At 51.2% G+C, this 12867-nt stretch overlaps 1 protein-coding gene and 1 non-coding gene across 4 annotated transcripts in view; one reads left to right on the top strand and one right to left on the bottom strand.

Annotated features, from left to right (window-relative positions):
• SH2B3 (SH2B adaptor protein 3) overlaps positions 1-12867 on the bottom strand; it is a 657750-nt gene that overhangs the window by 20732 nt on the left and 624151 nt on the right. The gene's annotated exons all lie outside the window — the stretch shown is intronic.
• LOC147679469 (U2 spliceosomal RNA) lies at positions 5067-5259 on the top strand. Its single transcript, XR_015301613.1, has one exon. It is a non-coding gene; the product is annotated as a U2 spliceosomal RNA (small nuclear RNA).

Here is a 12867-nt window from a genome sequence, read left to right as displayed (position 1 = left end):
GGCTAACTCTGTTGCGGCGTAAACCTCTGCCGGTAATCCGCCAACATAGCCTCTACATCCTTCATCAGTGATGGTAGCAGATGGGCTATGTCCCTGGGGTGTGGCTCTGCTTATGAATGGTATCTGTGACACAGAGCCAAATACCCCTACTGGTAGTATTGCATCTCGTCATGATAGTCCTCATCATCCTGACACTTTACGTGGAGCTCAGATAGGCTGTGAGCCACCCCATAAAGACCATCATCGTCATCCTCATCTTCTACATTGCCCTCTAGCAGATGTGACGTAAGTAAGGACGAACCCTTACTAAACTCTTGTATGGTTGGCCGTAGGACAGTCTTAGTTACTCTGGTGACTTGAGTGATCCTCGTCGTCAGTGCAGAAACCACAGGAAAAGAAAATTCCATTGTCGACTGTGTCGTCAGCGAAAGACCAATCTTCGACGAGTCAGTCATCTTCGGGATCTTCGTCGATGGAATCTTAGTCGACGAAGGAGCGTCGACGGTGATGGGGTCCTCATTGTCAGCGCAGAGACTCTGGTAGACAGTATTGGAGCCTGGATTGCTGTTGACGACGGTGTCGTCGATGTAACACTGAATGTTGTCAACAAGTGAGGGAGCGTCGTTGACTGAGTTTTTGAGAGTTTTCTTCCCCACAGGATCTGTAGGATAAGCTCCTTCCTTCCTGGCAGGCATAGAAGGTACAGATAACGCCGTCTCAGGAGTGTTTAGCTACAGTCTCTTTTTTGTTTTGAAGCCTTGGAGTCCTGGGAAGGCTTGTGATGTTTTCTACCTTCACCTGAGGAACTGTCCTTCGATCTGGCCCTCTTATGGGATGTAAAGGATCTCTCATCTTCCTCATCAGAAGAAGGTGACTGGTGTTTAGTGGTCTGAAGCCACCATAACAACCTTCCCTCTGTCCTTGAGGGTTTTATTTGAGAAGGTGCGGCAGATCTTACATTCTCTCACCTCATGCCTTGGATAAAGGCAGTAAATACAGTCCTTATGTGTATCATCCGCATGGACTATTTTCTTGTCGCAGGTTTTACATGGGTGGAAAGGGCCTTTTTTGTCTGACATGATGCCAAAATTTGAGAAAGTTGAAGAAAAACTGAGTAGCACTCACGGATACTCACTTCCACATGACATGCGGGAAAAATCTAAGAGAACTTGCCTCTGCTGAGAGTGTTCTAGAGGGTCCTGGCAGCTGAGTGGCTAGGTTCCAACATTTGGCCATTTTTATGTTTTTTAAAGGACATAGATAGGCTACTATTTACTTGGCTTAAGGCCCTTATAGCATATGAAGCTTTTTAAGCACTGCTTGAATATTTTACCATGGGACTCCTATCTCGACGACAGGGAATGATTCAGGCATGTGAATCTATGAAAGATACCCCAATACTGGATAAACGATCCTTCCCACACAACCTAGAAATACATTCCCCACCCTACATAGCCATAGAGTAGCCACACAGTTTCCACCACACCCAAGCAATTTCATCATGCCTATAAAACACCAAATCCTTATGCAACAAAGCCACCGTCGTCGGTCACCACTTTCACTTGCACTCCCTAAACACTAACCTGCAGTCTGTGGTACATGGACTCATCCAAGGATACTGCCACTCCAGCAACTCACTTGCTTCCATTCTCTCTGGTCCTCACCCACAGTAGTGGCATGACCTGAAGCTTAACATAACAGCCAACATTTATACACCACACGCTAGCGCTCCCCCAGCCCTCACCACATCTGTTGAACACAAATCACCTTCCCCTACAAACCAAGACAGTAACTGTTGGCAGGCCTGGACACCATCTTAGAGTTTCCACATGCTTCACTCAACCACGTAACTTGAGGACTCCAACTTAGCCATGAATGTCAAGCCAAACAACACCTCCTTTTTCTCGACCAACTCTGCTCTGAAATTTCACTCACAAATACAGATTTCATGTCAAGCCACTATCTCGTGTCCTTCTCCCTCTACCCCACTCCCCTTTGATCATATCGTTAACTACATGGTTATTACCGAACTACCACTCACATCCATCCTTGCCGCAATAGAGATGGCCAAGAACAATTCTTTCCACTGGTTTACCTCTCTCCATATCTGGGCCAAGAGATCCTATAGAACTTTAACTAGGTAGGTTAAAATGACAGTGGCAGGCTATGGGCTGCAGGCCACTTACACCAACTGAAAACAAACATGGGAGTGATGTGGTGTAACACTGTCAACTCTTCAAAGCCTCTTATTTCTAAGATAGAGCAGCTTCTTCCAGAAAGTTCCATCAATCAGAATGAAAATTAAGATTTTTTCCTCTGTGTACTCCCCATTCGCTCAAATATAACATAACATGCATATGTGTAAAGCATATGTTCACCTAGAATGGTATCTTGGCTCTGAATAACAGAGGTTTATTGTTACCCAACTTAATGGTACTCATTTTATCAACCACAGAAAGATGAAAGGCTGACTGGACTCCCAGGATTAAACCCCCTCCCCCCAAGCTGTGCGAGCATCTCACCGGCTCTCCCACCGTTCCTCCCTTGCCCACAAACATATTTCTGTACACAAGACATTTGTGGCATTAGAGCAGCCACAGTGTATTCACATCCTAAGTTGTTACACACTTGTCATGATGCATTGGTCATCAACATGTTCATTCCTCTCCTATCTTGGATTTCCCTACAAGGCATTTACTAGTAGGTTATACTGTATACATCTTGTATTCCATTGCATTTTGGTAACCCTTACATGCCTAACCCTTCCATGCGCCAATTTTAGAGTCATGCTGTCTCTTCGAGGATGTCACAATTTGCTTCACATTGCTGTGACAGCTCTACTTCTGTCACTTGGTACAGCGTGTCGCGGCTTCCAGGCTTCAACTTGCTACAGAATGTGAGGCGTTTGTGGCCCTTTGTTTGTGCCTGGGCGGCAAGTGCTGTTTCCGCTCAGCACTGACCATTTCTTACTTTCTTGCTTGCCCTCAAGTATTTCTGCTGTGAGACATTAAAGACCTTGTCCGGGCACTTTTCGCAAAAGTTCCTGCCGTAAGCATCCCAAAAACCTTGTTGGGGCAATTGCCCTTGTGTCAAGAGTCCCTGCTGTTAAGGCATCCCAAGGACCTTGTTCAGGCAATTCCCCTTTTATCTCCTTCAGTGAAGATCTTTATTGGTAAGACCCTGTGACTTCCCACCACGCTGGAAGTGGTTTTACCGATCACTTACTGCTACCCCTCATCCCATACAACAATCAGTTCTAGTGCCTATATCATGCTTTGGAGGAACCTAACGATCTCTCAGCTCGGCAGATGATCCTTAACCCCTTGGGCCCTCCTGGGGCCCTGCGATGGGGAGCTCCCTGATTTCTGCGGTTTCCCGCTCACCCTAAACTTTTACGATAGGGAGCTTGTGGCAATGCCCAATGGTCTGCCCCAACCTGGGGCTCTGATTTCTCCAAGTATGGGCTTGTGCCCATTGTTCTTATCAAACTATGATTTGAGCCCTGATGTATTCCCCTTCGGAATATAATTTGACTGTTGTAACAGGCCCTCTGATCTTGACTATGGGTTGATGTATGGGTCGCTCACTAACTGCATCCATCCCTTTCTTGAAGATAGAGCCCCTCCAACCCCTTCAGCCTGAGCCTCTGGCTGTGTTTCATACTCTACCTCATTCCAGTGTGCGCCTAGCACTTTGCCACTAAATCTTAGCCCTTGCCTTTTGTGTTCCCAACCAATGCCCTAGCTCCTATGGTTGATTGAGTTCCCAGCTTCCGTTTTGGGAATACCGTGTCCCCCTCCCTTGACATGCCCATGGTTCCTGCACTTGGTCACTGCCCACTGATGGGCCCAGTCGTCTCTATTCTCTTAGTGCTGTGAGTGGCCTAGCGTGCCCCGATTTGTCACCCCTGAACATGTTGCTTATTTACATAATTAAGCTAGAATCCTTCAGTTTGTTAGACCATTTCACAGATGAGACCAAGATAATAGTCTCCTTGTAAAATACTCATCCGGTTGTTATTGGCGTCATTGTGTACGTAAGGTTACTTAAGACAGACGCCTACCAAGTATAGTGGTCCCAAGCCATCTGCACAGATAGGCAGTATAGCCTCAGGTTCTACAGCATCAACTTAAAGGTTAACTGCAACATTAAGGTTACAAATACCCCTACCCTTAAGACTTGATTTCCACCAGATTGAACCTTTATGTAAGCTTAGGATAACAAATGATCCTTTGTGTGGTGTTCCCGCAGTTCTTACTGCTTGCAATGTTGCAAAATACTTTAAACATTGCCCCTAAGTTAAGCCTGAATGTTCTGTGCCAAACTACCTACTACTAACTTTATGTTGGTGAATAAATAAATTTCACCGTCCGCGTTATATAATCGGCCCCACACCTTTGCATTTTTGAACATGTGACTCGCTGTGGCTAATACGTGCGACTATCTGTGTCTACTGGGTCGGAGATTCTCCCAAGGTGGGTTGCATGTGCACTTGCGACTGCTGCGCTGTGGCTAAATGTTGGGGGTTTAGATAGTCAATTCTGGATAATGGGGGGACGCAGAGGAGCCGACAAGAGGGTTTCATGGGTTTTCGTCCTGGGCGCTGTCTTTCTAGAGCACAGATTGGTTTGCCTTTCTGGATTTCCAAATCGGAGAGTGCCCACGTGAAACCAAAATTGTTGATTGTGGGATCATTTCTGCATTTCTTAAAAGGAATGGTGTGCCGCCGCTTCCTTCTTTGCAGAGAAATAATGTTGAACTGCGCGGACACTTTCGGTGTTCCTGGGAATCCCGAAACAATCTCGGTAAGGACGATTTCATGCTAATCTCCCCTCACATAGTTCGCTCTAGAGGTGTTGTACTTTTCTGTGCTGTTTAAGTTCAGCAGGATATTACATTTCCTGATCAACAAAATAAATTCAGCCAACTATAACAAGCACCACCTGGCTCAAAGTGCCAGAACATGCCACAGTTAGAAAGCAGTGAAGCGATTACGTGCCTTCTAGCGCTCCACTCTCATGTACTGCCCACCCTGTTTCTTTGTGCTGAACTTCAGGGATGCAAATCACGCTTCTCGGCCTTTTGGCTAAGATCAAGTGTAGTATCTGTTCTTATCAGTTTCACAGCGCGGTTTCTGCGCAGATGAAAATTGATTTTGCACTATACTACGACTTCGACTTTTGAGGCAAATAAATTTGCTTTATGCAAATTTCGAGCCGGCCCGACGCGCTTTTAATTAAGGCGGAGGAGGGACACCAGCGTGCTGTTGCTTGTTTGTTTACTAGGAACTTAAAGTAGAACCCCCAAGGGCCTGCGGCCAGCTCCTAGAGCACAGGTAACGTTGCGCGCTTTACTCTCTCTCTCCTGGCGTTTGGGTGGACTAATGCTGGAGGCTTAAAACACCTCCTAACATCCTTCACAGGCCTGAACAGTACCCAGACCTCTGGTAAGGGGATTTATGCTTAGGTGGACACACCTATAACCCTGCCTTAGGTCTAGGGTGGAGGAGTGTGGCTCAATGGTTAGAGCGGCAGACCCTGATGCAGAGTGCTTGCCAGGGACCAGGGTTCGATTCCAGCCTCGGCGGGGTCTCGGGCTCAATTTCCTTGGATCTGTTAATTCTCGCCTCAGTGCCTATTCTAATCACGGGCCCCACGCTGCAACTCTGGGCAATAGCTTGCTTAGCCTCCACACCGGCCCCAACAGCGCTAAGGATACCTGGCTTCGCCCAGGAGTGGACACTTCACAGGGAAAGCCAGGAGGGGTTCCACAGCGGTATGAGTATCAGCGCCAGGAAGCCGAATAGGCGACACCACAAGGTGACCGTCTGGTGACAGTGCACTCTATAAGTACCATGACATTTAGGGAGCGACTGGTAAGTGTTTCTTGCACTGCAGACCTCTAAGGTTTGCTGGGAGGCACCCCAGGAACCCAGATGGACGGTCTAAGGGCGAACTCGGTAATCCGGCGGTAACCCAGTAATTACCAGGCGAACCCCCCCAACCAACCAAATGGAGGACATGGAAACTGAAGCCTCAGTGACTACCCCAGAAGGCATCCCCCAACCGGACACCCAGAAACCCAACCCCCTACCCCTTGGGGACAGCGGCAAGGCAGCGAGTAAGGAGGCACCAGTGGAAGCGGGCACCAGCGCAGGGAAGGCTGGTCCCCCCAGTACCCCAGGCGTCAGGGCCAAAGGCACCAGGAGGGAAAACAGGTGCCCCTGGAAACCCCAAGGCAGCCAAACCAGGATGCGGAGGGAAAGGTGAGGCAGGGACCAGGCAGGGGACAGCCCCGAACCCTTCAATGGGTACAGCATCACCCACCGGCACACCCAGCTCATGCGGTGGGAGATGAAGGACAAAGCTGGATACCGAATGGAACGAGCCTTGTTCGTAAACAAGATCCTCAAGCCAGCAGGGGTCCAAGTGGACGAGGTGCTGAGTTGCCAGGCGTCCGCATCGGGCATGATCTTCCTCCTCAGCTTCTTCCCCCTAGCACTCTTCAAAAAATACTGGGAATTCTTTTAGGGGAAGAAGGAGGAGGCTCCCTACAGCAACTTCAGCGTAACATCAGGAATGGAACCAGCAACCACGGAGAAGAGGGTAACGTTGAGATGACCAACCCACATCCCGGACAAGGACATTGCGTCGCTCCTCCAAAGGTATGGCACCATCCTGACAGGACCCACCAAGGTCAGAGACGAACATGCAATTTGGAAAACGACCTGGCAGGCGCAGATCAACCTCCACAAAGACCCCACAGGAAGAGACGGCATGAAACATCCACCGGCCAGTTTCTACCTAGGATCAGACATGGGGAGGATAAAATACCCAGGACAACCCTTCACCTGCAGGAAGTGTGAGGGCACGGGCCATTCCGGCAAGGATTGCCCAGTGAAGTTCTGCTGGATCTGCAAGCAGTCCGGACACGGCGCAGGCTCATGCAAAGGGAACAGGAAGCGCAACCTCTGTGGAGAAGAGGGTCACACGTGCTACCGATGCCCCAAGTCGGACCTGCCAAAAACATACGCAGCGGCCACTGCGGCGAGCCCAGCCTGGAGCCAAGCATGGAGACAGACCAGGCCAAAGCTCTCGGCAACGGCCAACGCCAACCTGAACACCCTCCTAAAGAACGCCAGGGACCAGGCGGGGAAAACAACAGCGGCACCCAGGAAGGTAGACCAGAAAGGCCAGGATCCGAAAACAGCAACCCCCACAGGACCAGGTGAGAGCAACGTAGAAGTCCCCAAGGCAGGACCAAACACAGGTCCACCACCACCACCACCTACTGTGACGGCACCAGCCAAGGAACCCAAGACACCCAAAGGGAACCCTGAGGACGGTGTGTCAGTAAAGGCCCCGTCAAAGGAAACCCCGAGGGAACCCACAACGGCTGAAGAAACACCAGCCAAAGAACAACCGGAACCCCCCAAAGACGGAGCACCACAAACAGCACCGCCAAAGGAAGCCACCGGAGAGACGACAGCTATGCCAGACACAGAGACCAAGGAGGCAAGAAAGGAGAAAAAGGACTCTAAGGCAAAGGGAGGGAAGAAGACAGGAAAGAAGAAAGAAGGAAGACCTGAGGAAGACAGCGATGACGACTGGGAGATCATGCAGGAGACGTGGACGCAAGTCCAAGCCCAGTCGCTGCGCCAAAAGGCCTTACTGCATACAGAAGCCAAAGAACAAAAAGGCACCAGCGCAATGATCCAGGTGGCGACAGCACACAAACTACCGCCAACTCGACCCAAGCCGGAGATGCTGGAGGACGGAGAGATACCAGACAGAAACCCCCAACGGACAACCCCCCAGAAAAGGAAGCTACCAGGGAAGGAGGACTTCCTGAAGAGCAAGAAGGTGAACAACGCGGGCACAGATGAAGAAACAGAAAACGAAACCCCCATCCTCATAGAGAGCGACAGGGAGGAGGAGATGGAGGAGGAAGAGGGAGACAAACAAGAAAGGGAGGAGTCAACCCTCTAGGACCTCCACCTTCAAATCAGCAGCCTGGCGACCATACCCGTACCTGGAAGTGGAATCTGAGGTGTTCATTACATGCACAGGAGACGCTGCAGAGGAGTGGGGACCAAAAGAGGAACAGGAAAGCCCACACGCCCAGTAGGGACACCCAGGGCCTTCAACCCCAGTAGGTCCCGAAACCAGACACTGACCGATAGCACAGAGACAATGGCTATATCATTGCTCCCCCTAAACGTCAGAAGCATGAAGGATCAGGTCAGGCGGGTTGTCACGTTGCGCTTCCTGGCCACCCGGAACCGAGATATCTGCTTTCTACAGGAATGCGGGATTCCGTACACCCAGTCGTACAGCCAGCCTGAATGGCAGTGGACACACGGGCCGTCGTTTTGGTCTGGAGGGAACGATTGCAAATCATCTGGAGTGGCCATTCTAATCAGGGGAAGGCATTTCACCGTGGACAAAGTCACCGAGCAGGTCAATGGCAGAGTGCTGGTTGTGGACGGCTCGTGGGCCGGTGAGCCGGTTCGGCTCATCAATGTCTATGCCCCCCCAGAGAAGACTGAGCGACTCGGGATGTTCAGGGTGCTCAGGATGCAACTCGTGACCTCCAGAACCATTCTGATGGGTGGTGATTTCAACTGCATAGTAGAGTTGGATTGACGCAGTGGGCCAGACTTTGCAGAGATGGATGTGACGTCCAGGCTGTTGGTGGAGATGATAAAGGAGGCGTCCCTCCAGGATGTCATCGGGAGCATGGGACCGAACGCCAGGAATTATTCCTGGAGCAAGCCGGACGGATCCGTGCATTCACGGATCGACCTCCTACTCACCTCCCCAACAGTAAAGCCTGGGCGAAGCTCCATGGTCGCCGTCCACTTCTCTGACCACAGAGCAGTCAGTTTCAAGGGGGAACTTACAGGGAAGTTCCTCGCTGGCCCAGGTTCGTGGAAGCTGAACGGCTCGTTGCTGGACAACGAGGAGTTAGTGGCGAACCTCAGAGACGCGTATGTAGAGTGGAAGGACATGAAGGGCCACTTTCAATCCGCCAGCGAGTGGTGGGAATGGGTGAAGGTCAGGTTCCGGAGCTTCTTCCAGGATGCAAGCAGAGCTGCTGCACGGGAAAAGAAGAGGACGTTCAGGATGCTGCAGAGCAAACTGCAACAACTGTACGAACTCGAGCTCAGGGGATGGGACGTGGATGACGACCTGGAGGAAACCCAATAAGGGCTCACAGAGCACTTTAGGGAAGAATCCAAGAAAATCATCTTCCGGACCAGAACGAGAACCTCGAGAAGGGCGAGAAATGCAACTCGTCCTTCTTTAAGAAAATTCACTCAGCCCACACGCCGCTGGTGGAGCTTCGGGACTCGGAGGGAAACCTCCAAAGTGAGAAAGAGGAAGTCATGAGAGTCGTAACAGACTTTACGGCGAACTCTACTCACCGAAGTAGTCAGAGAGAGCCCAGGCGGACAGTTTCCTGGAGGGCATTTCAAAGACACTGGGTCCGGAAGAGAGTGAAGGCCTAGACGCGCCTTTCACCCTGGAAGAGCTGCACTTGGCCGCCACAGCCTCCAAGAGAGGCAATGACGGTCTCCCAGTGGAACTATATGTCGAACTGTGGGACCTGATCGGGCCAGACTTGCTGGACCTCTACGAGGAGATGGTGGGCAAGGGCAGTATGCCGCAATCCCTGCGAGAGGGCATGATAACACTCTTGTACAAACAGAAGGGAGAGAGAGAGAGAAGACCTCAAAAACTGGAGGCCCATCTCTCTCCTCAATGTGGACTACAAGATTCTCGCGAAGGTAAAGGCCAACCGCCTAAAGAAAGTGATAGCAAAGATAGTTCACCCAGACCTGTGGTATACTGGGCAGGCAAATCGCGGACAGCCTGGCCCTGGTCCGGGACACTATAGAGTACGTCAATGGCCGCAAGGTCCTGACGGCCTTGGTCAGCCTGGACCAGGAGAAGGCGTTCGACCGTTTTCCCATGAGTTCATGGACCGGGCACTCAGAGCACTGGGACTGGGGGACTTCTTCTGCGACGTGGTGAAAACAATGTATAGAGACATCTCCAGCACGGCATCAGTGAACAGCTGGAGTGCCGACCCTTTCCCGGTCCTATCAGGGGTGAGGCAGGGATGCCTGCTCTCCCACCTCCTGTTCATCTGCGTAATTGAACTCCTCGCGGAACGAATCCGGCAGAACAGGAACATCAGAGGAGTGAAGGCACCGGGAAGCGGAGGAAGCGGAGAGGTGAAGTGCTCCCTCTACATGGATGACGTCTCAGTATTCAGCGCTGACGGACTGTCCATAAGGGAACTGGAAAGGACTTGTATCGAGTTTGGGAAGGCATCAGGAGCGAAAATCAACAGCGCCAAGTCGGCAACCCTACTCTTCGGACACTGGGTCCCTCCCAGAGACCCACTGCCATTCCCCATCAAGCAGGACTGCCTGAAGATCCTTGGAGTCTGGTTCGGCGGCGAAGGTGCAGCAGAGAAGACCTGGGAGGAAAGACTGGCGAAGACGAGGCAGAAGCTGGGACTCTGGAGCCTCCGGAAGCTGACGATCAAAGGGAAGTCTTTGGTCCTGCGGAACGAGACCCTGCCAGTGCTCCAGTACCTCGCTCAAGTGTGGCTGGTGCAGACCAGAACGGCAAAGGCCATCACGAGAATGATCTTCTACTTCATCTGGAGCTCGAAGATGGACAGAGTGAAGAGGGCGGTGATGTTAAAGACCCACGACAAAGGAGGCAAGGGAGTGCCGGACATCGCCACCATCCTGAGGGGAACCTTTGTGTGCAAATGCGGGAGGACCACCCTGATGGCTGAAGACAAGAGCCAAACCGGCTTTCTGATGGCACGCTTCTTACTGCTGCCAACGTGGAGAGGCCTGGGATGGGCAGAGTGGCTGATGACCGTCCCGTACAACTGGGAGACCCCATGGTACTACAAGTGGAGAAGTTTGTAAAGGAGTTCAGACTGGAGGCAAGTAGCCCCGCCACATGGACCCCCGACTTGTCCAACGACAGATACATGCCAGAGACATAAGCGAGCCGATCGGCGCCCTCCCTCCAGCCACAGCAGACCAAGTGTGGGGAAACGTCGCCTCCAAGCACCTGACAAACCAGCACAAAGACACCTCCTGGATGGCCATCCAAGGAGGAATCCCTGTGAGAGCCTTCATGCACGCAAGAGGACTCAACCGATACAAGTCCTGCCCAAGGGGCTGCACCGTGGACGAGACAACATACCATCTCTTTTGGGAGTGCATGTACGCACAGGACCTGCTAAAGGCCCTAGGCACGGAGCTTAGGGCTTGGATACCTACGACCTGCATCACTGCTGACTCGGTGATGTATGGACTGTTCCCAGGGACACATGCACTAGGCGAACTCCAGGGCTGCTGGAGGCTCCAGTGCTGCTTCAATGATTTTCTTCTGTTCTCCAGAAACCGCCTGGTAGTAGGGAAAAAGGAGACATCAACCCTGGGATGTCGTAAGATGATCCACAGCCTCCTGCACGACTACGCAGCACTGGACGAATCAGATGGAGATAGTGACAACGAAACCCGAGGACCCAAAGGGGTCCCCTGTAAACCAGGGGGCCCAGGAAGGTCCGGGCAAAGAAAGCAACCCCAAAGGAGGCCTACTTGTAACGCAAGGGGGCCCAGAGGGACCACTAACCTGTTTTTGCCTATTCTTCCTTTCAATCCAGGAACCAGTTTGGCGACCAGAGAGAGGAGAGAGCGGATGAAGACAGGTGGAGTAAATGTAATAATTTACTGTATGTATTTTATTAATGTGGCCTTTTTCCTTCACAGGTAAAAGGTCAATGGGATAGCTTGCGCACTTGTTGCCAAGTTTGTTACCAACAACTTACGAATAAATAGGGTGTTGTGGAAGGTGACGATTGATGTATCTGAACCAGAAACGACACCCTAACAAGTAGGTAAAAAAAAAATTTTTAATCATGCAAAAGCGAATAAAATGGCTCTTGGGACGCTGCCGGGTTTTAAACCCGGAACAAAGGTGGAAGGTTATGCAAAATCTTTAAATGCCAAATGGCACATTTGAATGAGAGGACGCCAAGGGAACCATTCAGCTCAGAGTTCAAAATTAGAGACGATGCATGTGTAAATCCAGGTACGAGGGGTTTACAGTTAACGCACGTCCTTGGTTCCAGCTGTGAAAAGGCTAGATAGACTCTCCCTGTCAGTATGACCTCCCGCCTGAGTGAAAAACCAATCTCTGCAAACCAAGTGTTAAACCCAAAGTATTTTAAGACCAGCAAATTGTCGAGTACAAGTAGTCAGCAAAATTAATTGATTTGAATTCTCCACAACATTAGTGCTCATCTCCTCCCATGCAATTAAAAATAATACAACCAAACCACTGCCTGCTCTACTAAACCGCAAAGCACCTGGGAGCACCATCCCAGTGTACGGCTCCTAGCCCTGCACCCTCAACTACAAAGAGGCCCAACCATATATGCATCCCTTCTCCTAAAATAAAAAGCTCAGACATCCAAGTCAAGGTCCAGACAAGGAAGCGCCAGAACCCAAGGCGACTGATGTGCCCTCCTTCCCTCCCCTTCTGCTTTCACCCGTCCACGTTAGTGGGAGCCCTAAAAGTCACCCATGCTCCGCTCTTCTACATGCCAAAGTTTAACTTCTTCGGGGGCACCGCCTCCCGCCTCTGTGGTGCACGATAAAGCAGGCTGATTACTTGGCCACACTACTCGCACCCTGGCTCTGCTGGCTCAGCCAGAACCACGGAGAAGGCTCAAGACGCCCCTGCAATGGCCCGACCTCCGTCCCGTCCCATCCCGTCCCCAGGCGCACCAACGTCCTTGCCCCAGGTGCTGGTGTAGTCCAGATCACGC

Source organism: Lissotriton vulgaris, chromosome 11 (assembly GCF_964263255.1).
Source record: "Lissotriton vulgaris chromosome 11, aLisVul1.2, whole genome shotgun sequence".
NCBI classification, from domain to species: Eukaryota; Metazoa; Chordata; class Amphibia; order Caudata; family Salamandridae; genus Lissotriton; species Lissotriton vulgaris.
Note: the sequence above shows the minus strand (reverse complement) of the source record. Positions and strands in the feature narration are given on the sequence as shown.